Source organism: Anticarsia gemmatalis, chromosome 12 (genome assembly GCF_050436995.1).
Source record: "Anticarsia gemmatalis isolate Benzon Research Colony breed Stoneville strain chromosome 12, ilAntGemm2 primary, whole genome shotgun sequence".
Classification (NCBI taxonomy): domain Eukaryota; kingdom Metazoa; phylum Arthropoda; class Insecta; order Lepidoptera; family Erebidae; genus Anticarsia; species Anticarsia gemmatalis.
The window spans coordinates 1,225,567-1,251,161 of record NC_134756.1 but is presented as its reverse complement, the minus strand read 5'-3'; the positions used below and the strand labels follow the sequence as shown (position 1 = coordinate 1,251,161).

The window sequence follows — 25,595 nt, the reverse complement described above, 5'->3', positions numbered from 1 at the left end:
AAGTTTCATGTAGTTCAACCATTGTATGTATTTGCAAAAAAAAACATAATTTATCACGACTACCTCTAGCTATTGTATGAAAATTAGTCTGACTCCTATTTACTGACATATAATATGGTCATAATAATATGGATCTGCTACTATGGATATCCTTACTGAATAGGATACTACGACAAACTTATACAAAACCAACTAAAACGAAACACTATTTAAATTTCTACCAATAAAGTTAAAACAGCATAATATTATCTCATACTTTTTCATATAAAAGAAAATAACTCATCGCAGCAGTACCTTACTGTAATAAAATTCTTTTCCTTGGAATATTTCATGGTTCACGAACTTAAATCACAGTTGCTATGGCAACTGAAGGCAAGTTTCTAAAGTGCCTTTATATGATCTTTTGTATTACATTGTCTCTCAGAAAAAGTTTTTTACTTAAGTAAGAGCGCTTGTACATCGGTGTCTCGAAAATTCTGCGAAAAACTAATATTCGATATTTTCTGATTTACAAGAATTATGATGGATCAATTCGTTTTGAGATTTCGTTGGAACTATGATAATAATAAAAATGTAAGGTTTTTTTGACCGTTGCCTTTGTAGTTATAATAAAATACGTTTCTATGCGAGCAATTTAGGCATGTTTTAAAAATATAGAAAGGGCCTTACCGTACTTATTACGCCCTCTTTTACCTCCTCTTATGGTCTTATCATACCTGAATTTGCTTTACTATTGCGTTTGAGATACTGGTATATTTTAAAAGAGAAACGCTTAAAGCCAAAAAGTAAATATGTTGCAAGCCTTTACCTTTTCTATTTTTTTTGCGCAAGAAGAATTAAACGTATCGAAGATATATGACACCTATCGAAATCCTCCGTGTTTCGGAAGGCACGTCACATTATGGGACTCGGCTGACATTTCCAAAAATCTTTTACAGTCGTTAACAGTAGCCAGAAGCTTGAAAATCTGACAGCCAGTCTTACCGAAGGTTATCGTTTTATAATCCAGGTAGCTGGGTTGTGGAGTTCCGATAGGCAGTCGCTCCATATAAAATACTGTTATCCAGCTGCATCCGGTGAGACTGGAAACCGACTCTAACATAGTTGGAAGAAAGGCTAGGCCAACACTTTAGGCCTAAATTTATCAGAATACGTCTAATCTGTAGCCACCTTTAACGTTACATAAGGATGATAAGGGCAGAAATGTTCGTGATTAGTTGCACAAAGTTTGAGTAAAATACTCGTAACTTGGGATAGCAATAAAGTTAAGATTAAAGGATTAAAGTTACCTTTGATATGAGTAAGTTTGTTTCAATACTTTCTTTAGTAAGAATTTATTTGATCAAATGGATATTTAAATTAACAAGATTTTGTATTTAATTCAGCATTATTGTAAACTACTATGTGAATTTTATGTTCCAAACTTTAAAAACATATACATTGTTCGTATATTTCTACGAAAAATGTATGTGCTTTCTAAAGAAAGTATTTTTAAAATGAAATCTTGAAGCTGAATGAGAGTACAAAAAGAATCTCTCCGGCGGGGAATCGAACCCCGGTCTCCCGCGTGACAGGCGGGGATACTGACCACTATACTACCGAAGACTTGTTATTTTGCAGCGAAATTTCGGTTCAGTCTGTACAAATGATCCAGTGGCTCAATTCTTTTCATAAATTCTCTATTGATAAGTTATCATAAGACACGATAAAGTGAATGGTTTTATCACAATACGATATAAACATGAAATCATACTTTTAGTAACATAATGATTTTCATGTATGACAAGATGTATGTATGTGAATGAGGCAGGGGAAGTTTGTAAGGAAAGTTTTAAATGGCGTTCTTTGGTCTCTGCCTACCCCTATGGGAAAAAGACGTGATATTATGTATGCATGGGTGTAAGTAACATAGGTAAATTAGTATTTTTCCTTTCATGTTCGGGTCTCAATCGTAGTTAGGGGTAAGAGGTCCACTATACTGATCAAGGGTGGGGTGGCATTCCTACAAGAACTTTTTAAAGAACTCTCCGGCGTACAAGATTTTGGTAATAAACTATTTTTTCTACGCAGTTATCATCGAAAACGTTGAATCAAAAATCTAAATCAAATATTTTTTTTACATAATTCGAGTGCTGACATGTCTTATGATAGTCAATTATACAGTAGGTGAATATTGGGGCTCGAACCCTCGGCTTCTTGCGATAAAGGCGAATTTAAAACCACGTGGTTATCACAGAAAAATATAGTGGAATTTCATTGAGTAGGTGTTCATAACACATGTTTCAACTCATACATGTAGGTCAACTGTTCAAACACATCGTAAAACATTAATCAAGTTGTTCAAACACATTCATACAATTTGTATGAAATCCATACACATCAAATTGTTATAGTGTTTGTGTTATCATCGTTTTATTAACGATATCGGATAATAATTAAATTGGTTTTATAGTATTGATTTATTAGTTAGGTTTAGTTGTAATCTGCGAGAGTAGGTAGAGGAATTTAAGCGCTTAAAGGTATGGTGACTCTTTCACACTTCTAGTCACTGGTCTTCTGGTACCTCTGTAATGAGATTCACAGGTTAGGAAATTTTATTTTTTAAAAACCCTCAACTTAATTAGGTCTGCGACCACGGCAATATAACCTGCGTCGAAATGTTAGACATTCCAGTGTAAAATGCATACAATTGTATTTCGCTTTTAATAGAAGTAGTTAAAAAGAGGTCAGATTTTACAAATAATTATTTACTACAAATATTGTATCACAAAATCGACAACTCTGTTGCATTTCAGTATGAACTAACGTAGCTTGGCTTCGAACCAAAAACCAGCAGACATTGTCTTCGCCCAATCATTGGAGTGTATTAAATCTAACCACCGACAGTACAGACTTGGCAGGCGGGTAGTTCGCTATTGTTCTTAATAAATATACTCTTTATTTTGGTAAAATTCCAATAACTAGTTACCCTTCAAAGTCTGGTGTAAGATAGATGAGGTTTTTTGTTACATAACGTCTCAATTTCATTTCTTATAATAAGGCCGAAAAAATGGGATAGTGTCAAGCAAGCGTTCTGTAAAAGCAACATAGTTTAAAATTGTTACAAATATATTTAAGCTTTAAGAATTTCACGCATCACCGAGACGCACAGTTTAAATACCACTGAGCAGTCACTCATCTATAGAATAACTGACCAAGGGTTGCTTACCCCACAGATCTTTTACCGACTAGTGAACGCAACTGGCTGTAGGTCTGTGCCTAAAAGACAATTAAATTCCTCCTAAACTGAAATTCTAGAAAAGCCCAGTCCATCGCCACATCAAATGACGGTAACCAAATAGCGTGTAATCAAAAAAGTATGATTGAATTAAACCCAGAACAATTTATTATGTAACGAAAGTCTACAGATTTCTCCGAAAACCTCAAATCCAGACCAATTACAATATGAGTATTTCAATATTTTTCTTCTCCATTTACAGTTTTCAGTCTAACTAGATAGGAATATTTACATCTGTTTACTCAAAGGTAGTACTGAAATTCCCAAGTCAAATAGCGTTGGACGGTAAAACCAACTCCGCATTTCAGTTACAGGTTGCACTCGGAGTTTACGTTTGGATTCTGAAATGAATGGTGTGATTACTTGCCGGGAGAAGGTTCTAGGTTTAGAAATAGTATTTTAGTTTGGTGTTTACTTTTGAATGGAATTAATTAGGTTTGGATGAAAAAAGGTGAGTGAGTAACATATGCTTATTTACTACTTAGTTACTTTAACAATAACTTCAACTTATTGGGTATGTATTTGCTTGGAAAGTTTGTTTTTGTACATTTTATAGCAACATGAGAAGTCTTTGACATAAAAACAACTGTTGAAGTAAAATTTGTATATTATGGACCTTGTGTTAATTAAATAATCATCAGTTACGGCATTTTGTACAACTATCGAGTATTGATAACCGGCTAGCTAAAGCAAATCCGCCTCTACAAGCGTCGTAGAAACTATTGTGGCAGTACATTTTATATGTTAAACTTTCGATGCTCGAAAGTACCGTCTATAGAGAAGCGCTACAAATACAAGATTTTGTAACTGTACTGCCTTATTCATAAATTATTTTATTTACATACATATTATGTAAGACATGCGAGTTAACTACATAAATGTATTTGTGTATTCTATACACGTAAGTCCGTATCAGCAAACCGCAAGATAATAAAAAGAATATCTGCAACAAATTTATATAAATTACATATCAGTTCAATAGTATTCAATATTCAGTTTGCACGAGAACAGTAATAAAAACTCTCAAATCAAATCATCGTTTGCGACTCATGAACTGTCGTAAAAATCAACACATCGTCTACGTACTTGTTACTTAAAAACGTCCAATAATAAAATAACTGTAAGAGAGAGTACACATTCAAAATATATGATTTTATTTGTAGGAAAGCAGGGAGTGTGGGAATATTATGAGATCCGTTAACAAGACCATGATCGGGTAAGATGAAACAAACCAAATACATGATCAATCATTAGTTCTAATAATTTAATAAGCTTTTTTGGTCAGTTGCAGTCAACAAAGTAAGGAAACTAACGTTAAATAACACGCAAAGTAATTACGCTTAACGAGTACGAGTGGCTTAAATACGAACTTTGCTTCACTCGCGTTGAATTCGGTCTAGCATTTTAAGTTAATAAGTCAGTTAGCCTAAACATTATTGTGATGTATAGCCTGTATCACTATAAGTTTCATACAAATCTGCCAAGTCAATTTTTCGTGAAAGCGTACAAACATACATACACTCATACATACAAACATCAATCCTCACAATTTTCATCGGTATCCAATGTTCTGTTTGTATTTCAACAGTAACGAGAGTGTTTCAGGCTCAATTTGCTGATCTTCCTCTTGGTTAAACTCAGTAGTTATCTAACATTACATCACAACTACACCCTCTTATCTGCAAGCCCCTTACGGTCATGGTCACGTTTTATGGGTGAGCGTTGACACCATACTACAGAAAATACAATTTAGCCTTGCGTCATATCTCATTGGACAAATGGGGTAGAAAAAATATAGAGAGATTTGGTGAAACGCCTGTTCAAGGTCAAGGGTGGTACTATGATGACCTTGAAGGTCAGAGAACACTATCGTTACTGAAAATTGTTTTTAAAGAATTGTTTTGTTGTTTACTTTGTCGCTTTTATAACAAGCAGCTACTGAATGATTTTTGCAGCTTGGGGGTTGTTCATAATATATAGACCACAATTGCAAATGCTTACCTAACTGAAAAATTAAACATTTTTAACAATTATACTGATTTGTCAATGTGATTATTGATGATATACCTATATTTATTATTGTAAGAATCCTCTTATTGTGAGAGAAAATAGGTGAGTATTTTATGTAAAAAAAATGGCAACTGTTCAAATTTTAAAATAATATATTAATTGAAAAACGAAGAGCGTTTGAAGAGGTCTTCAAACGTTTTCCGTTTTTCGAGAAATATTAATTTAGTGAAAAACTTGGAACAAAGCTTTGGCATAATTATTATTATCTTAGAGATATGCGACACGGGATGCAATTTAACACTGTGAATAATGTCCATTCTAATTCCGGTTTAGTATGTATTTACAGCCACTAATCTATGTTGTATTGGACAGTGAATATCGCATCAAGCATTTGATTACCTTGTCGGAGGTAATCTGGACAATGTTATGTATTAATCAATCCTGTATCTGACGTTTACATATACCCCTACATTTTAGATCAGATTCACACAGATATACAGGGTGTGGCGTAAATAATGGATAATCCTTTACCAGCGGATGGGCGACCACCCAACTGATCTAAATATCAAAATTTACTTCTGGCACAAGTATCATAGTTTTTGAGATTTTGGCCATTTTGTGTGTTTTTTAAAAAAAGCGATTTAAGCTCGTTCTTTTTAATGCTGTGATCATAATTTAAGGCTTTTTTTAAATCTGTTTTTTGCAAATAAACCCTGAATAGATGTGCTATTGAATCTACAATCTTGTTTTGTTATTACTACTTGTTTTTTATTTAAATTATGCATTCAAAGTTAAATTTTATAATCTTTCACAAAATTTGTGCAACTTTGAGCACTTGTGGTGAAAAAAAATGTATGGTGGCTTTACTGCCCACGCCATAAATAATTTCTAAATTTTATTAGAATTCACACAATTACACACATGTATAGATATGCATAGTTATGTAGCATGTTCTAAAATGTTTGGTTTTATGATTAATATTCTTAAAACTTATAACAAAATTGTCAATGTTGCTTGTACTGAAAAACAGACATATTCCTAATAATAAAAATATTTGGCTTGAAAGTCCCCCAAACTGACTTTCTTTTTCTTTTAAAGTAGGTAAGCATAGTTCACGAAATAGGTCTTCTTTTCTACGATGAACTTGACTAAACTTTTTTTTTAAATTTGATTGGCATTCTTAACTTATTCCGCAAGAACCTTTCTTTCTTATACTACTATAGAAACGATAATACTGTGTGTAAGAAATCGTGCTACATTACTTTTACGACTTCAAAATAATAATCACACTAGTTTCATGACACATTCGAACATTCACACACTTCGTCCACGTTCCACGGCCTCGCTATTTCAATTCATATGAATAAGCTTTGGTTTCCCTATATTTCCCCTGGGAACATATTGTAAACCGGCCGGGTAAGGTATACATTCATGAAAACTAAGTTTCTGCAGTTTTTTTCTATTATTGGATTGTGCGGTTGAAAGTTTTCTGTTCCCCGGTTTTGCACATTTACTTTGTGTTAAAAAATCTTTTGTGAAAAAGTTTTTGCTTTTTGTTTAACATTCACACCTGTTTCGCTTTGAACGTTGGCAGAAGTTTTGCTAATCAAACTAGCTAGCAACATACTGCTTCGTGTATTTTTTGAAAGAAAAAATTGCCGTTTTTATTAATGAATGTGTACTGCGCCAAATCGAATGTCGTTTAATCAAATACTCTTTAACATCTCTCGTCTTTAAAATTTTTACAGTGCAAGATGAACTTAAAATCGGTATAACAGTTAAGTCATATACGCGTAACCAATGTACAGACTTTCGCATGAATAGTATGAGTAAAGTTAGAATCGAAATTTGCCCTGAAAATTGACTTTATATCTAATAAATTACAATCACCCGCCAAAGTACTCGATTTTTCTAACTAATCAACACATAAAATTAAACGCGATCACTAAGGACCGGCTCACACCGAGATGCGACGCGATTCAAAATATAACTTTGCTAGCCGTTACCCGCGACTTTGTCCGCCACCTGAATTGTCTCATAGGAATGCGTCATTTTCCCGGTGTAAAAAGTAGCCTATGTCCTTTCTCGGGTATCTAAACATCTCCATACCAAATTTCATGCAAATTGGTTCAGTAGTTTAGGCGTGATTGAGTAACAGACAGATAAACAGACAGACAGAGTTACATTCGCATTTATAATGTTAGTATGGATTTTCTACATGAAAAGATTTACATTTTGTAGCGTATTGTTACAGCGAAATGTGTCGTATTGTCAACGATTTCAAGACGCGCATAGGTCGCTGGATGGGTTGTTAAACGCTGTTCGGATACATGTGACACTAGCGACAATTCATAGTTGCGTTGAGGTTATTACAATAAGGCGCCCGTAGCCAGTTGCGCCCACCGGTCGGTAAACGATCTGTAGGTTAAGCAAACCTTGGCGCGGTCATTCCATAGGTAGGTGACCGCATAGTGGTATTTGAACAGGGCGTCTCCGTGCTTCGGAGGACACGTAAAAAGTCGGTCCCGGTTGTTGTCTATTTGTTGATTAAGATAACAGTCGTTAAGCCACGTCAAAGGCCTTAGGGCGGCTTGAACAACTTTGATACTAGGTTGACCACTAACCATAGGACAAGAAGAAGATTACAATAATTCGTGTTTAGAATGGCATGTGGCAATATTTTTCGGCTGGCCATATTTGACCCAGGTATCTTACCGTCGCGTCGCATCTCGGTTTGAGCTGCTCCTAATCATTTAAGTAACACTTAACTCAGATTTACAGCACTTAATTCGTTTATTGAACGCGTATTAGCGCCTATAAATCGTTTACGAGGGGTATCATAAAGACTTGGTTTATGTAGTTTCCTTGTACAATATACATGTGATTGTTATAGTAATCATTAATGGTGACTGAAATGTTATTAGCTGTTTATAGGACATCTATTTTATAGTACATTGCATTGGGACGTGGTTCTGTGGTTCTGGTTTTTGACAGACAGTATTCGTCCTGCTGATGATATAAATGCAAAGCTTGGAAAGGATAGATTAATGTGTGTATGTGTTTTATTCAATCAAGCAAAAAGTACAGAACAGAATTTTAATGAGATTTAGTAAACATATAGTTATAACCTGGATTACACATACATATATAACCATTTACGCGGATGCAGTCGCTGACAGTACTATTAAGATTTCAATTGATAAATTACGCAGCACTACTTAAGTTCCAATAGAGTTGGCTATTTATTAATAAACATATAACTCATGAGTCAGTCTCAGTATAGGTTCGTCTTTATATGAACAAAATACGTCATTATGTATATGGTATCCTGCTTGAAATGATTTTTATCTTTTGAATCCCCAAAAATAACTCAAGTTTCGTCTACAAAGTACTACGAACATACATACACGTGCTAATAAACACATTACCTTCCTTTTCTCCATGCAATAGTCTAAAATAGCCTTACAATTACTTAGTTGCACCCCATTTGTCTTAGCGTAGGTGCAAAGGAAGTAGTCCCGGGTGATGTATAGCGCTAGCAGTGAAATAACGGTGGGCAGTAAATGAGCTGAGTAGTAATTACTACTTATTATAGTTACTAGGTGCTAACGGTGAGGGAATAATTAGTTGGTACGTGTTGAAGGAATAGTTTAGTATATTTTTTTTCTTTTCGTTTTGTTCTTTGTTCTATGGCGCAGTGGTTAAGGTCGTCACGACGTTGTCGTTGGATGGTCGTGGGTTCGATTCCCATATGGAACAATTATTTGTTACGTATGGGAATCGACACATCCACAGATAGTTGTATCGGGTCGACCATATTCCTTTTTGCTATATTTTTTGTTTCGTGGCGCAGTTGTTAAGGTCGCCACGACGTTATCATTGCATGGTCGTGGGTTCGATTTTCATATATTTATTTGTGCGATCCACGGTTAATTGTATCGGATCGGCCTAGCGCACGTTAGCAAACTTCGGACTACTATAACGAAACATTCTTATATAAATTAGGAAAAGACCAATAGCACATCGCCTGACAGAATCGAACCCTATTCCTTACGATCGGCTGTCGGTTACACTACTGACCGCGCCGATACTTAAAGCACGTGATTCTAATTTTTTTTTATTCTTTCGTGATTTATTTCAGTGATCTTACTTAGAACCTTTAAGAAAAAGAGAGTTTTACCTGTAACAACTTGTACATAAAATCTCAAAAATATTTTAATCGAATCAGTACGTTTCAGCAATGATAAATGCATAGTCATTTATTAAATTAATTCTCGATACGTTTTACCGAACATTCGTTTTACTTAATTTAATACTGAGGCAGTGCGCTGACACAGTTATTTTACAAACATTCAATTCAATAAAATATTGTACGACGTAAAAATAAAGTAAAATTGTAAGAGGTCGACTTTTGGATACATTAATTTATTAATAGCTTGGACATATAAGTTGGTCAATAAGTCAATGATTGAAAAAGTAAGTAGGTTAGCTCTTTATTTAAATTAATATTTTTTTTCAATAATTACTATTATATTTATAGAAGATTTTTAGTCTCTTGTACTGCCATAATCATGTCAATAGCTTATTTAAATGATCCGTGTTTGAGTCGGTAAAAGTACTACTTCACTTCTAATTAATATTGGCAAATTTCTTAATAGGAGTAATATCATATTTATATGGTGATAGACTCGCCCCCTATTACATGGGACTAACATAGTTAATTGCGTAAGGTGGTTGTATTTTCATACACCTCTGTGTACACCTTCGGGTATAATAGGCGTGATGTTATGTCTGTATGTAACTTATTTCACAAACACAGGAAGCTATTTTACGAAAGTAAAAAATAAGAAAATAGTTTCAGCATCGCTGCATCGTTCGTTGTTATTGCAATCTCGTACACTGAACACATTTTATCGAAGAAAAATGTCTCGGAGAAGCGTTTCAAATCGAAAATAAATAGACTTCAATATTCATAAACGACTATAGTAATAGAATATATATTCTAGCGTCTTGATTGAATAGTTAAGGACGTGGTTTCACTTAAAGGCTGTAATCAAATGTTTTTGTAAGAAGCAAAAAATTTAAGATGTCTGACAGGGCTTAAATTATATTGGGCGAACCCATGATATAAACAACTATATGTACCTTTCGAAATTATTACTGAATGTTCCATTGTAGAGGTACATCTTAGTATTAAGAATATATTTTAAATACGTTAAAATAAGTAAAAAAATTCTATCGTAACCAGATATCTGATAAACATATTATTATCTCATACATGTTACATTATGAATTATATTCAAATTCATAATGTTACACTAAAACATACTTACTACGCTTTTCATACACTCTCATCAAATACTCATGCTTATTTCACAAATGTTATTACTACGATAGGTACTTATATAAAATATTGCACAATGAACTATCAAAAAAATTGTGCATATTATTGTGTAATAATATTAATTTTCTGGAGGCCGCTTAACATTAAAGTGAAATATTCAAGACCTTGGCACGAATTTAAAACAAAAGCAGTCCACGAGGTCCATGACCCGAGAAGATCAACAATGGACCACGAAGTTTGTTAGGTCTGTTAGTTTAGTTACGAAAGCTTCAGTAGTTTCCGTAAACAAACACTTCTAGAAATTGCTGAATTATTGAAAGAATAATATTTTTATCTGCGTAAATAATAAAACAATAAAAAATACATAAAGTAAGTCTTATAGATTAGTAAATAACTATTACGGTTCATGAGATACAGCCAGACGATGGTGATGGACAGACAGGCGGACAACGAAGTCCCAGTAATAGGATCCTGTTTTTACCTTTCGGGTACAGAACCCTAAAAATTATGAAGTTATTGCTATCTTTTTCAGTGGTTGTATACACAATAAATTGCCACAGGAAACATTGCTATAAATGCCCATTTTTGTGAACTTTTTTAACGTGGCTAATGCATTAAGCTTACACCTGTAATATGGGTGGTACCTGGTGGGTGGTACTTACAAATGGTATAGTCTGGTGACTTGCATAGCCCAAATCTATTTAATAGGTAGACGTCATCAACATAGACCCAAAATTATTCAGTTTCCAAAAACCTTATGTTCTTTTAATAAGCTCATGATTAGTGTACATATAATTACTAAGAATAATTTACAGCACAAATCGCCTAATTAACACAAACTAAAACCGTTTCAAAAATCTTTCAAAGAACTTGGAATTAGTGTTCCAAGAAAATTAATTACTAAAATTCTTTTAAACAATTAGTAAGTTCACACCGCCTTTACCACAAATACTCCAATTAGATCGCGCAATTAGTGCCTTTGAGTGAGGACTCAATAAATTGACCTCTGTACCTTAAAGTAGAGTAGCTCGTTAAATAAAATGTAAAGGTACTGAGTGAACTAATGGGGGTAGGATTTCTTGTACCCCTACTATGAGTCTTCTAAACTTAACTATTAACGTTATAGATTATAATAATTAGGTTACATAGCCACAAAGGAAGAAATCCGAGTAACGTAATAATTACGAATATTTTTATGTTTTTTATTTCTTTTTTTTTCTTTCTTTTCAACACTGCACACAAGTGCTCAAAGTTGCACAAAAGTGCTGAAAAATTATAAAATGTAACTTTGAATGCTCCTGCTTGAAATGATTTTTATCTTTTGAATCACCAAAAATAACTCAAGTTTCGTCTACAAAGTACTACGAACATACATACACGTGCTAATAAACACATTACCTTCCTTTTCTCCATGCAATAGGCTAAAATAACCTTACAATTACTTAGTTGCACCCCATTTGTCTTAGCGTAGGTGCAAAGGAAGTAGTCCCGGGTGATGTATAGCGCTAGCAGTGAAATAACGGTGGGCAGTAAATGAGCTGAGTAGTAATTACTACTTATTATAGTTACTAGGTGCTAACGGTGAGGGAATAATTAGTTGGTACGTGTTGAAGGAATAGTTTAGTATATTTTTTTTCTTTTCGTTTTGTTCTTTGTTCTATGGCGCAGTGGTTAAGGTCGTCACGACGTTGTCGTTGGATGGTCGTGGGTTCGATTCCCATATGGAACAATTATTTGTTACGTATGGGAATCGACACATCCACAGATAGTTGTATCGGGTCGACCATATTCCTTTTTGCTATATTTTTTGTTTCGTGGCGCAGTTGTTAAGGTCGCCACGACGTTATCATTGCATGGTCGTGGGTTCGATTTTCATATATTTATTTGTGCGATCCACGGTTAATTGTATCGGATCGGCCTAGCGCACGTTAGCAAACTTCGGACTACTATAACGAAACATTCTTATATAAATTAGGAAAAGACCAATAGCACATCGCCTGACAGAATCGAACCCTATTCCTTACGATCGGCTGTCGGTTACACTACTGACCGCGCCGATACTTAAAGCACGTGATTCTAATTTTTTTTTATTCTTTCGTGATTTATTTCAGTGATCTTACTTAGAACCTTTAAGAAAAAGAGAGTTTTACCTGTAACAACTTGTACATAAAATCTCAAAAATATTTTAATCGAATCAGTACGTTTCAGCAATGATAAATGCATAGTCATTTATTAAATTAATTCTCGATACGTTTTACCGAACATTCGTTTTACTTAATTTAATACTGAGGCAGTGCGCTGACACAGTTATTTTAAAGCATTCGTTTTAATAAAATATTGTACGATGTAAAAATAAAGTAAAATTGTAAGAGGTTGACTTTTGGATACATTAATTTATTAATAACTCACACATGTTGTCAAAACTCAATGAATTTAAAAAGAAATTGTTTTCCTACCCTAAAATGACAATATATAGATTTTTTTGGTCTCTTAAAATGTCATAGACATATAAATAACATATTTGACTGTCATCGTGGTATTTGGGTAGGATAGTGTTAATAGTCTATTTTTATTTCTATGAGAATATTCCTCAATAGGAGTTCAGAACTTGTAAATGTGCTTAGTATAAGGCAAGAGGCTCACCCTCTATTACATGGGACTAACATTGTTAATTGCGAAGCGTGTATTTCATATACTGCCTACCTCTATCTTTGGGTACAACAGGCATGACGTTATATCTGTATGTAACTCATTTCACAAACACAGGAAGCTATTTCACGAAAAATATTAAGTAAAAAATAAGAGAATAGTTTCAGCATCGTTGCATCGTTCGTTGTTATTGCAATCTCGTACACTGAACACATTTTATCGAAGAAAAATGTCTCGGAGAAGCGTTTCAAATCGAAAATAAATAGACTTCAATATTCATAAACGACTATAGTTATAGAATATACTTTCTACCATCTTGATCAAATTTTTAAGGACGTGGTTTCACTTAAAGGCTGTAATTAAAAGTTTTTGTTAGAAGCAAAAATATTGTGGTGTACAACGGGTCTTAAATTATAATGGACAAACCCAAGATATAAATAACTATAATAATATGTACCTTTCGAAATTATTACTGAATGTTCCATTGTAGAGGTACATCTTAGTATTAAGAATATAAGTCTCCATATTTTAAATACGTTAAAATAAGTAAAAAAAACCAGATATCTGATAAACATATTATTATCTTATACATGTTACATTATGAATTATATTCAAATTCATAATGTTACACTAAAACATACTTACTACGCTTTTCATACACTCCCATCAAATACTCATGCTTATTTCACAAATGTTATTTCTACGATAGGTATATAAAATATTGCACAATGAACTATCAAAAATATTGTGCAATACTTATTGTGTAATAATATTAATTTTCTGGAGGCCGCTTAACATTAAAGTGAAATATTCAAGACCTTGGCACGAATTTAAAACAAAAGCAGTCCACGAGGTCAATGACCCGTAAAGATCAACAACGGACCACGAAGTTTGTTAGGTCTGTTAGTTTTGTTACGAAAGCTTCAGTAGTTTCCGTAAACAAACACTTCTAGAAATTGTTGAATTATTGAAAGAATAATATTTTTATTTGCGTAAGTAATAAAATAATAAAAAATACATAAAAGAAGTCTTACAGATTAGTAAATAACTATTACGGTTCATGAGATACAGCCAGACGATGGTAATAGACAAAAGACGGACAACGAAGTCTCAGTAATAGGGTCCTGCTTTTACCCTTTGCCTGTACCTGTAACTTAGGTATAGAACCATAAAAAATGATGAAGTTATTGCTGGCTTACTGAGTGGTGGATGTATATACAATAAAAAGAATTGCATACATTTTGAGACCTACAAATTATACAGTCTGATTTGCATAGCCCAAATGAATGTAATAGGTACACGTCAGAATCTTTTAATAACCCCGTGATTAGTGTACATATAATTACTAAGAATAATTTACAGCACAAATTGCCTAATTAACACAAACTAAGACCGTTTCAAAAATCTTTCAAAGAACTTGGAACTTAGTGTTCTAAGAAAATTAATTACTAAAATTCTTTCAAACAATTAGTAAGTTCACACCGCCTTTACCACAAATACTCCAATTAGATCGCGCAATTAGTGCCTTTGAGTGAGAACTCAATAAATTGACCTCTGTACCTTAAAGTAGAGTACCTTGTTAAATAAAATGTAAAGGTACTGAGTGAACTAATGGGGGTAGAATTTCTTGTACCCCTACTATGAGTTTTTGTAACTTAACTATTAACGTTATACTCGTAGATTATAATAATTAAGTTATGAATAGACATACACCGGTAGGGAATCCGAGTAACATATCAATCACAATATTCACGATTATTACTGTGTTAAAAATATTCAATGTACTACCGTTGCTTCGTGTATTTTTATTCATCTTCATTTTTCAGCTGAACAAGCTTAAATCTCAGTTTGACTAAATGAGAGGCTTTTGCAACAATATAATAGACAGATTATACAAAAACGTAAATCTTAAATATCAATATTGATGATTAGTGTTATTAAACAAATATAAAATATCTTTATTTAGCCAATCTTGCCTTTACTGCAAAACAAATATAATTTAAGTCGAATATTTGTACTTATTGCTTTTAACATCATTGCAGCATTTACCTCTTTCCTACCCTATATACCCTATAATTTAATACCCATACATCAACACATAACTGCGCATATTTGCATCAACATGCTCAAACCCTAGTAAGCCATTAAAGCCGTTTGAACTCGATCGCTTACGTGTCAACACTCATCACTGTCACATACAAACGGCCTTTGCACTGAGGCTCACATTAAGCCGGACTGTAGGAATTATAACGATCACTGTCTATAACACAGGGAGTGACAGTTAATGAAATGAATCGTTGTTATTGGCGCATTTCGAGTAAGACAGCTTAACAACTAGTTGATGCACTAATTATATTATTATTTATGGATGTAGATATTTTCAAAAACAGCTAATAGTATAATTCGTATTCTAGCTATAAGCAGAGGCAGCTTCTCGTACAATAACATACAAAACGATGTAAAAGATTCTTTTGCCATTTTGTCTGCCTTCGTGGCGCAGTGGTTTAGGTCGTGGGTTCGATTCCCACTCGGAATGCTTATTTGTGCGATTCACAAATCATTGATTTATTAGGTACTGTTGTACTTTGTGTCCGTTCTTTGTATGTTTGTAAAAGTCCCCGCGATACAAGAGCGGTAGTGCGGGAGTGGTGAAGGAAAAAATGAAGTGTCTTTTGTATCTATTAATCTACAACAAGTACTAAAATACCTGTGTCTGCTCGTAAACTGTAGGAGTGATTATGATGATAACTAGTATGGAAATAGGTGCTGGTTAAAACAGCTAAAAAAACAACCGCTAGTTGACTAATAGGTGACTAATGTTATACTACAGCAAACCTACGTGGATAACTTTTAATTAAACAATATTTTTTAATAGGTACTCATCCAATGCGTGGTAAATAAATACTTTTACTGCTCAACCATCACTTACTTACGAACTACACAATTTTTTAACTGCACTATCCGCATGCCTATAAACTATACTAACTATAGTAAACCTATAGTAAAGGTTCTCCATTAGATAGTAGGTAAAGGCAGCTCAGAGCTGTGGTTTCTGTCTCACATAGTTTAGACTAAGCTGGAGGCACAATTCGATCAGTTGATTCGACGTGAAAGCAGCCGGCAGCCGGCACGCTGCACGTATTTCGGTATAGGATTTACGGATTAATTAGTTATGTGTGCGTTGAGAATTGGAACGTAAGGCCTTTGATGCTTTACAATAGGACGTTTATATTTAACGCTTGGTGTTTTCTAAAGAAATATATTTTCTAAGAGTCTGATGGAAATATGTATATCAAGATGAGTTTGTAAAACAGAGCTTTCTTTTCATTATTTAATTTGTCACTTTTTATTACTGTCCCTAAAGCTGTATTAAACACACTCCTGTCTCTCCCCTCTTTAGGGGGTATTTTTCGTCCTTAAAACATACCTATACTTTACCAGCCACGTTATCAAGCCAGACTAAAATACATCCTTAAATAAAATACTGGGCAGGACAACTCCAGACCGAAATACATCTCCCAAATAAAATATCTTAATCATTTCACCTAAACATGTACATCAAAAAGCCGGCAAAAATTCAGGCACATATGTACATGCTTTACAAAATTATAAAGGTTTTTCAAGGGGTGTATTTGTTGAGGGCAGGTACCGAAAGTCGTAGGCCTCGGGCCAAGCAAGCCCTTTGAACAAACTTAATTTTGATTTTAAGGACCTCTTTGCCGCAAACAAAGGTTTTACTTTGAAGTGATTTGATGAATACAATTGAATTATATGTTTACGTGGTTTTTGCATGTGAAGCATGTATGTATTAAGTATTTAATTAAGTTGAGAATTGTTTTGTTTGTAAATAGATGCAATGTATAATGAACTAACTTTTTTAAGCGAATTAGTTATTATATTTTCACAGAACTTTTTACTATGTCTCCAAATATTTTTTACCTGTATTTGCTCGTACTTACGCGCAAAAAAGAGGTTATTTTTTTACGACTCCCGTCCTAAAAATTTCACTTCAGTTGCTTGCTACACACATATTCAGTTCGGTATTAATCGGCCGAGCCGGGCGGCAAAACCGAATATGTATAGATGAACCTGATCGGCACAAGCCGAACAAGTAAGTCGAGTCGGTTTTGTTGTTCGATAAATATTGCCGAACCGAACGTGCCAAGCCCTGTTGATACGAGTCGTGAAGATAGTGCTCATTTTGTCAAATGCACAATGGGTCTTACGTCAAAGTTAAGATAACCTGTAACACAAAGAACAATAGTGACGTCACTAGTGTTATCATCTTCACAAAAGGCCGTTATCAGTTTTAAAAGTTACCTCTGCTCTTCACACTGCAGTTGAAAGCTCAGCCATTTGTGCTACAAAAGCGATGTCACAATAGTGTCGTGCCTTTCCGTGTTGAGAATACATTGACTGTTTTAACTGAATGGTTTGACATCAGTGTAGTGGAGATGGAAGAATGGATGCTAAATAGGGATTAAGAACGGATGATGTTTGAAACATTATGAAAGAGAACAAGTTGTAAATAAGAATACATATTTTATTCAAATTTTATTGAAAAAGTTTTTGTAAAATCGTGTTTAAAACACGCAAAAAGGTTTTTATGGAGAGAAAAAAGATAGAAAGGAAAATCTATAAGCGGAGCTGCGTGGGTCGTCTAGTTTTAACACAGTTTTAGTGAATAAAACTTCTCAATATTGTACCGAAACGACATAAAGAAGCTCAAAGATAAGCCTGCCAACTTAATTCACATTCAAATCTTTGTGGATGTATGTCAGCGTCTCTGATATGTCGTTTTTATATAAGGAAGCGTTTACAGATACACTGATATTATAATAATTATCCACATAAGAAGTTAATGAAGACTTGTAATTGGCTATCTGTGTGCAATGGTGTGTTGGTCTTCAACAAATAAAATAAAATAACCTTTTAAATGTTATTTAAATGTTACATGTAACTTCAAACACCGTTTTTCATATTAATTGTCTCCGTTATGGCATCATTGCACAGTTGTTTGGTTGTTGAAGGCTGATCCCGATGAACGCTACTTGGTGCGATCCCTACAAACTTCCTTTGCTTCATACAATACTGCTAGTTATGAGTTCTATGCACCTGACGTTTTTGAAGGACTTTATCGCCTTCATTATCTCTGCGTAATATCAATATGGTCGAGATGTTCGCGCCCTACGAGTTTTAAGTAACGCGGATACTACATCCGCGTTACTTAAAACTCGGCCTTAGTCTGTCTGTCTGTTAGTTTATTGTGCCCTAGTCTGCGGTCTGACTCACGATTCTATGAAATTTGTGGTTCGTCTCCACCACTTGTTTTTGAGATTGGTTTTTCTGCTTTCAGCCGAAAGGTAGGAATTATGGAGATGAAGAAACTTTGAGCTGACAAAAAGTCAATTTTTCTGAAAAAAGGAAGGTGAAATTTTGGCTTCGTAAGTTTGTTAGCCTCTTGTAATAAGAGGCAAATTGTACAAAATAAATTCTGGTTTATAAGATTTTTACACTGGCATGGTTCTATCAGTAAGTGCTTTATAGATTGATTTTTATATATATTTATTTATCTAACAATTTATATTGATTTTAATTATTCATTCACTTGGGTGTATTTCGTACGCCTTTGTCTATATGTATGTAAATATGTTATCTCGAAATCTACTGGCATGAGAATAATATTAAAATCACCGTATTTTACCTGACACAAAAACCGATTGATTTGTTATCTTGTCTGCACCAATTACATACCATAAGATTGTTATACAAAATAGACTAACTAAGTTCATTCATGGTTTCAATAACTAACAAGGTACTTTTGCTATTAAAATAGAGTTTTAATTTAGTGTTACTTCATCGAGTCTAGTTTGTCATGCTCTTTGTTTCAAGCTTCTTGGAGAGCACCCAAGCCTTTACAGGCTTTTATGATAACTTGACCGTTGAGGAAAGTAGCTACGGCAATTAGTAGTTGAACAAGCGATAGTCAGTTTTATTACGACTTGTTCTTTTGTGATGTGTTTAAGTTACATAAGTAAACCAAGTTTTTATTGTTCATTCCCTTATTAAACAAAAATTACCTTAATCTGACGTTATGTATGTAAGTTCTAATTGGAATTTCCGCTAAGGATTGGTAAGTTTGAGGATAGGCGCGTGGAAGCCAACGGCTGGACAATGCTCACCTTCAAAAATGAGGGAGAGGTTAGGCTTTAAGACTAATCTTTGCCAAGCCAAGTGAGAATTTGCTACCCCCTTTTCGAGCTATAGGTTGATTCAGTAATTGTAACGACTGTATCTGTATATATATTGTAAGTGACAACATATCACCTGAATTTATAAATGATTTGATTTTATTTTAAAAGGGAACTTGCAAATATGAAAATGCTAACATGAACGCCACCACTTATGTATACTCAAAAGAGACAGACAATATCAAACAATGGCCAGACTATTGTAAAACAGAAACCAAATTCTAACAGAAGGCTCTATGTATTTGCATGTACGCTGCATGAATGACGAGCCGAGGCGTGCGTGATCATGCTCGGAGTTGTATGAGCTAAAGTTTCAAGATATACGACTATACGTGCTAAATTAACTTGGTGTGTTGTATAGCTGTTGATGTTTATTTGTATGGATTTAATGGTATTTAGGGCTGTGGCTAAAATGTAGTTAGGTTAAAGTTAGTAATCAGTAGTAAATGTTAATTCTTGAAGTCGATGATGACGATACTTTTGAAATAAACTTTACCAAGAATATTGTAATGTTACTAATTTTAATCTTAAAATCGAAGGTAAGGATATTTTTTTTAAATATTTAAACTACAAATGTTGAGAAAAAAATCGTTTCTTTTTTAATTTTTTAACTTTTATTATATCGAAGGAGAGCTCATGAGATGAGGAGAGCTCACAGTCTACGAACAGAAGGTTCTATGTATTTGCATGTACACTGCATGAATGACGAAGGCGTGCGTGATCATGCTTGATTATTTATATTTGAATGATATTTGTAGCAATATAGTTAAGGCTTGTTTTAGGATAAAACTAATGTTAATCTATAAATTGAAGATGAGGATACTTTTAAAATAAACTTAGAACAAAAATTGAAATCAAAATTCGAATATTTAACAACATTTTCTTTTATTTATTAACTTTAATTGTATACTGATGAGGAGGTAGTATACTCTTCTACTGGTCTCTATCTCCAAATATTTTGTTTGCTAGACCTCTTTACACATACTTACATAGAATTACACCCTTTTCCCATAAGACTAGAAAAGACCACAGCACGTGAATATCAATATTTCCTCTTTATATTCACAAAAAATAACACGAACGTGCTATTTTCTTTTCATGTATCGGTATTTTGTGCCTACTATCTTTTACCTAAAAAAATCTGTCATATTTAGTTATGGCAATAACCCTTCCCCTTATTACATGGGGCTAACATTGTCAATGGCGAAACACAAATGTATTTTATACACCTCTGCCTAAACTTTCGTATATTCTGTATGTATTTACAGTCATTTTCAGGTTTGCAGTTTCAATGCCACATAAAAATAACAATAATACTCATACTAGCTAAATATATGTTAGCATAGCCTTTTTCCAAACTATGTTGGAGTCGGCTTCCAGTCTCACCGGATGCAGCTGAATACCAGTGTTTTATCCGACCTCCACAACCCGGTTACCTGGGATATAACACGATATCCTTCGGTAAGACTGGTTGTCAGACTTTCAAGCTTCTGACTACTGTCAAAGATCTTCGAAAATGACAGCCGGGACCCATAATTTAACGTGCCTTCCGAAACACGGAGGAACTCGATATGTGTGTGGTCTCACATCCACAGAACAACCTCGGCAAGCGTGGCTTAACCTCTCATACTAGCTAAATACCATTCCCTAACTTCTATCATAATAAGCCCTAACCACTTCATAAGGCCCTCTTAAATCCTAATGAAACGAGCTGCAGAACTATGTAACGGTTGGCAAGGTGCCGAGAGTGCTATATTTGAAGAAGTAACTGTTTACAGGTTCATTTATTAAGAATGGGGTAAAATCCGTTCATGTAGAAGTAGTGATAACTGTTACTTATAGACTGTTGAAAGAAGTTTTTAAGAACTTTGTTAAAAGATCTCGAAAGTCTTCTATTATTATGTATCGACAAATGAGCTTTGTATATTTTTCTTTGATAAAAGTATTTTGATAAGTTGTTAGAATGGTCTAAATAAAGATCTAGACACGTTTCAAGGTAAATGGTCAGAAGGGTTTCGAATTTTAATAAACACTGCACAAGCACTATGTAGGTATTAATTTAAATGATCCGTTTATGGGAAATGTGGATGTAGAATATCGTGGGCAAATTATGTTTCTTTCTTCACAGGACCTTCCTGTAGTTTGACTTTTTTTAGAATGTCTTAAGATACTATCACACAATGACCGTTAAAATTGCTATGTAAAAGAATATTTTTTACAAGATACAATTACATTTGAAACAAATTTTCCTTAACAACCTATTGCACCATTAATTTCAAACAATACTACATAAAATACCGTTGTCATTTTATTATAAAAAAGCCTAAACACACAAATTTTCCTCGGTTTGATTACTCTATTACGATATCAGGGTTCCGTATCTGATTTATTGCATCCCTCCGCGGACCTTTTGCTAATACTTGCCCGGAAACATAGCGGAGAATATAAAAATATGTTGTTATTGCAAATACTTGTTTAATAATAATTTATTATCTAAGGGATTTTTCCTGTTGCGTATTGTATACATATTATTTTCCCTTCATATAAGGCTCACTATTGATGTAGCGAAATATATCCTACTAATATTATAAATGCGAAAGATTTTATCGTGTCTCATTAATGTTATAAATTGGAAGGCTTGCTTTGAGGGATAAATGTGTGGATGTTTGTTCTCTTTCACGCAAAAACAAGCGTGATGGTTAATTGTAATAATTTTTAGCACGGTAATAAATATCCCTGGTCGTTTCATAAAACAAAATACTAACTCTGTATGCATACTAATTCACATTTAGTTGAGGGGTCTAAGTGACCTTTTACTATATGGTGCACAATACTTTTCAACTAATTAGTAACATATTGTTTTATACATCTAATCTAAACCTAAAGGTCATAATTACATACAGATGAACTCACATACATACGTATAATATACATACATACCGAATAATGTCCTTCTAGCCGATATACAGCTACGGCGGTCAGTTTCATTGAAACTGGCCATCTGTGCAGGACTTTGTTTGTAGTGTCCAAGTGTGTGCACAATACACACTGTACACTCTCTATTCCATCACTCTCATAGTTTGGTGGGACGGATAACCGACACGACCAGTGACCAGAGAGGTCAAGCGCAGGAGGCACGGAGGTCTCCTCTCGCACGGCAGTCGGATATACTACCGACCGCGCCACAGAGGCAGTCGTCTCACATACCTAATATCACACCTTTGTCGTAATTCAAGAAAACCTAAACGAGAGTTAAAATAATCTGTGTAACAACGTGTCTCAAACACTTAAAATCAGATTACCGCAGCCATCTTAAACTAGTTAAACAGTTTGTAAACTTGTATAGTAACCTTTCAAACAGACTGCCAACTAATCAACATCTCTATTAGTTTCTTAGTAAGACTAGGTTCAAAGTTAGTTCAACTACGTGAATGAAATTGATGAAGCGGAAGGTTTGTGAAAGTACTTTTTTTCTTGTCACTTTCTGGAGCTTTTTGCTGTTAAAGTTAAAAGTTAAATTTAACCCATTAATGTCCCACTGCTGGGCAAGGGTCTCTTCCCGTAATGAGGGAGGGGTTAGGCCTTAAGTCCACCACGCTGGCCAAGTGCAGAATACACTATTAATGCACTATTAATTTATTCAGTATAAAATATTTCAGCTGCTGTTCAATACTCGATAGTCATAAAATATTTGAGAAGATTAATTTTATTGTAGCTCTATCACACACGATTTTGACTTTCTATAATTTCATAATGATACTATTGTGATCAACCCGAATTATTTTTTTCAAATATATTTATTGTTAAAAGTCACTTATAATACACTAGCTGACCCGCGCAACTTCGCTTGCGTCACCTAAAAGAATGGGTCCAAATTTTCCCCGTTTTTGTAACATTTTTCGTTGCTTTTCCGCTCTTAATGACCATAGCGTGATGTTATATAGCCTATAGCCTTCCTCAATAAATGGGCTATCTAAAACTGAAAGAATTTTTCAAATCAGACCAGTAGTTCCTGAGATTAGCGCGTTCAAACAAACAAACAAACAAACTCTTCAGCTTTATAATATTATATATAGATCTTAACTATAGTCTCTAAATCTCTCTTTGAATAGATACTAAGTACTAGCAAAATGATATCAGACCTAAGTCCAACTGCAGCTTCTTAGTATAATACCACTGATAAGCTTTTTGCTTTACTTATGTAAAGGTGAATGCACATTAAGACGTGGTCAAAGAACAGACTAGTCGGTTTTGTAATGGCACACGTAGGTGTGTTTACATTTAATAATTGAGTGCATTAAATACAATGCTGAAACGATATTGTGCTTTTTACTGCTATGCATTTTTTTGTTATGCTACTACTGAAAATACTTCCGATGACCTATGCACGCGGCTACTGTCTTTTTGCGTAGAGGTCTCGTGTGTGAAACTCGGGTGGGACCACAAAATTATTGCAGAATTTTACTGTCAGGAATTTTCAGTTGCTAAGAAGAATAGTGGAGGTTACATACCTCTGTGCGTTGGTAAGTGCTTGAAACCGTCAACATTGTACTAAATGATGAAAATTACAAGTATCAAAATCATTACAGAATTAAATTGACACAATAAGACGTTTCGATCTTAGGTACTTGTTATATGTCATTATATATTTTATGTGCATACATCATTAGCATTCACTTCAAAAGACAGTCTCCTCCCACCTTAAGAAATATAATCTTCTTCTACAATAGGCTTACAATGCATTTAGTCCTTTGAGAATGTACTAAGAAATTAGTGAAATTTATTTAATAGTGAGCAGGGATTAACTTCGACTTATTGCGATTATTATATGGCTTTGAATTTCTTGGGTAATTTAATGTGAATGCAGGTAAGAAAATTCAAGAATTTAATTTAGGTGTAGTTAATTAAGTGAATTATGAGAGAACATGAATTATGCGGAGTTATTGTTCATTCCGTGTGCGGGTTCATTTAAATTGTATGTAATTAATTATGTGTTTTTTCATAAAAGATAATAGATGTATTTGCAAAATATAAAAATTACTTTTGTAACAAAACTTATCTGAAAACATCTATCTGCCTAGCGAAATAGGTTGGTAATATTTTACTTAGAAATTGTATACATTTATAAAAGCAAAAACAACATAAAAATAAGCGGCTACAACCTAGTCAGTCCAGAAATGAAAAAAAAAACAAAGATTAATTCTGAAGTTCCTCTTTTACAAAAAACGTATACATAAAAATACAAACAAGAAAACTAAAACTTACTAAAATAAAACTTATAAAGCATAGTATACTTTTACCCGTTATTAGCAAACATTATCCAACCTCGTTGAACTTAAAATAGATGTACATTATCAAGATTAAAACATTTTAATGTATTAAACGAGCGAGAGAAACCATCTTAATTCATTATGTTTAAGCAAGGTAATACGAACTTTGAAATGTCTTGTTCATCATTTTATGACTGCTCTATGAGAATTTTAAAGATTAATAAATTATTATTGAGATTTAAAAAACGCTGGACGCTTTTTTTAAACCGTTACTGTCCCGCTGCTGAGCAAGGGTCTTCTCCCGGAATCAGGGCGTCTACCACGCTGGCCAAGCGTGGGACTTTTTATACCTTCAAGCACTGCTCAAAAGAACTCTCAAGCTTGCAAAGTACAACATTGCAAACCTGAGAGTAGAGCAAGAGCAAGGAAGACTTGACGATACAAATCATGATGTTTTCCTTCACCTCTGGCCGTTTACGTGCGAGGAGCAGCTTAAACCACTCGGCTATCACTGTCCAACATGATACTAAAATTTCAAGATGTTCAAAAGATTTTCAAAATATAGCCTTTTTTCAACCCGGGCATCAAATCCCGTAATTAACACTTGCACAAATAACCCATCTATACTAATATTATAAAGCTGAAGAGTTTGTTTGTTTGTTTGTTTGAATGCGCTAATCTCAGGAACTACTGGTCCGATTTGAAAATTCTTTCAGTGTTAGATAGCCTATTTATCGAGGAAGGCTATAGGCTATATATCATCACGCTACTACCAATAGGAGCAGAGTACGAAT

The 25,595-nt window shown here is 34.0% G+C and overlaps 1 protein-coding gene and 1 non-coding gene across 3 annotated transcripts in view; both read right to left on the bottom strand.

Annotated features, from left to right (window-relative positions):
- LOC142977301 (dopamine D2-like receptor) overlaps window positions 1-25,595 on the bottom strand; it is a 226,195-nt gene that overhangs the window by 87,941 nt on the left and 112,659 nt on the right. The window lies entirely within an intron of this gene.
- TRNAD-GUC (transfer RNA aspartic acid (anticodon GUC)) lies at window positions 1,534-1,605 on the bottom strand. The gene has a single exon. It is a non-coding gene; the product is annotated as a tRNA-Asp (tRNA).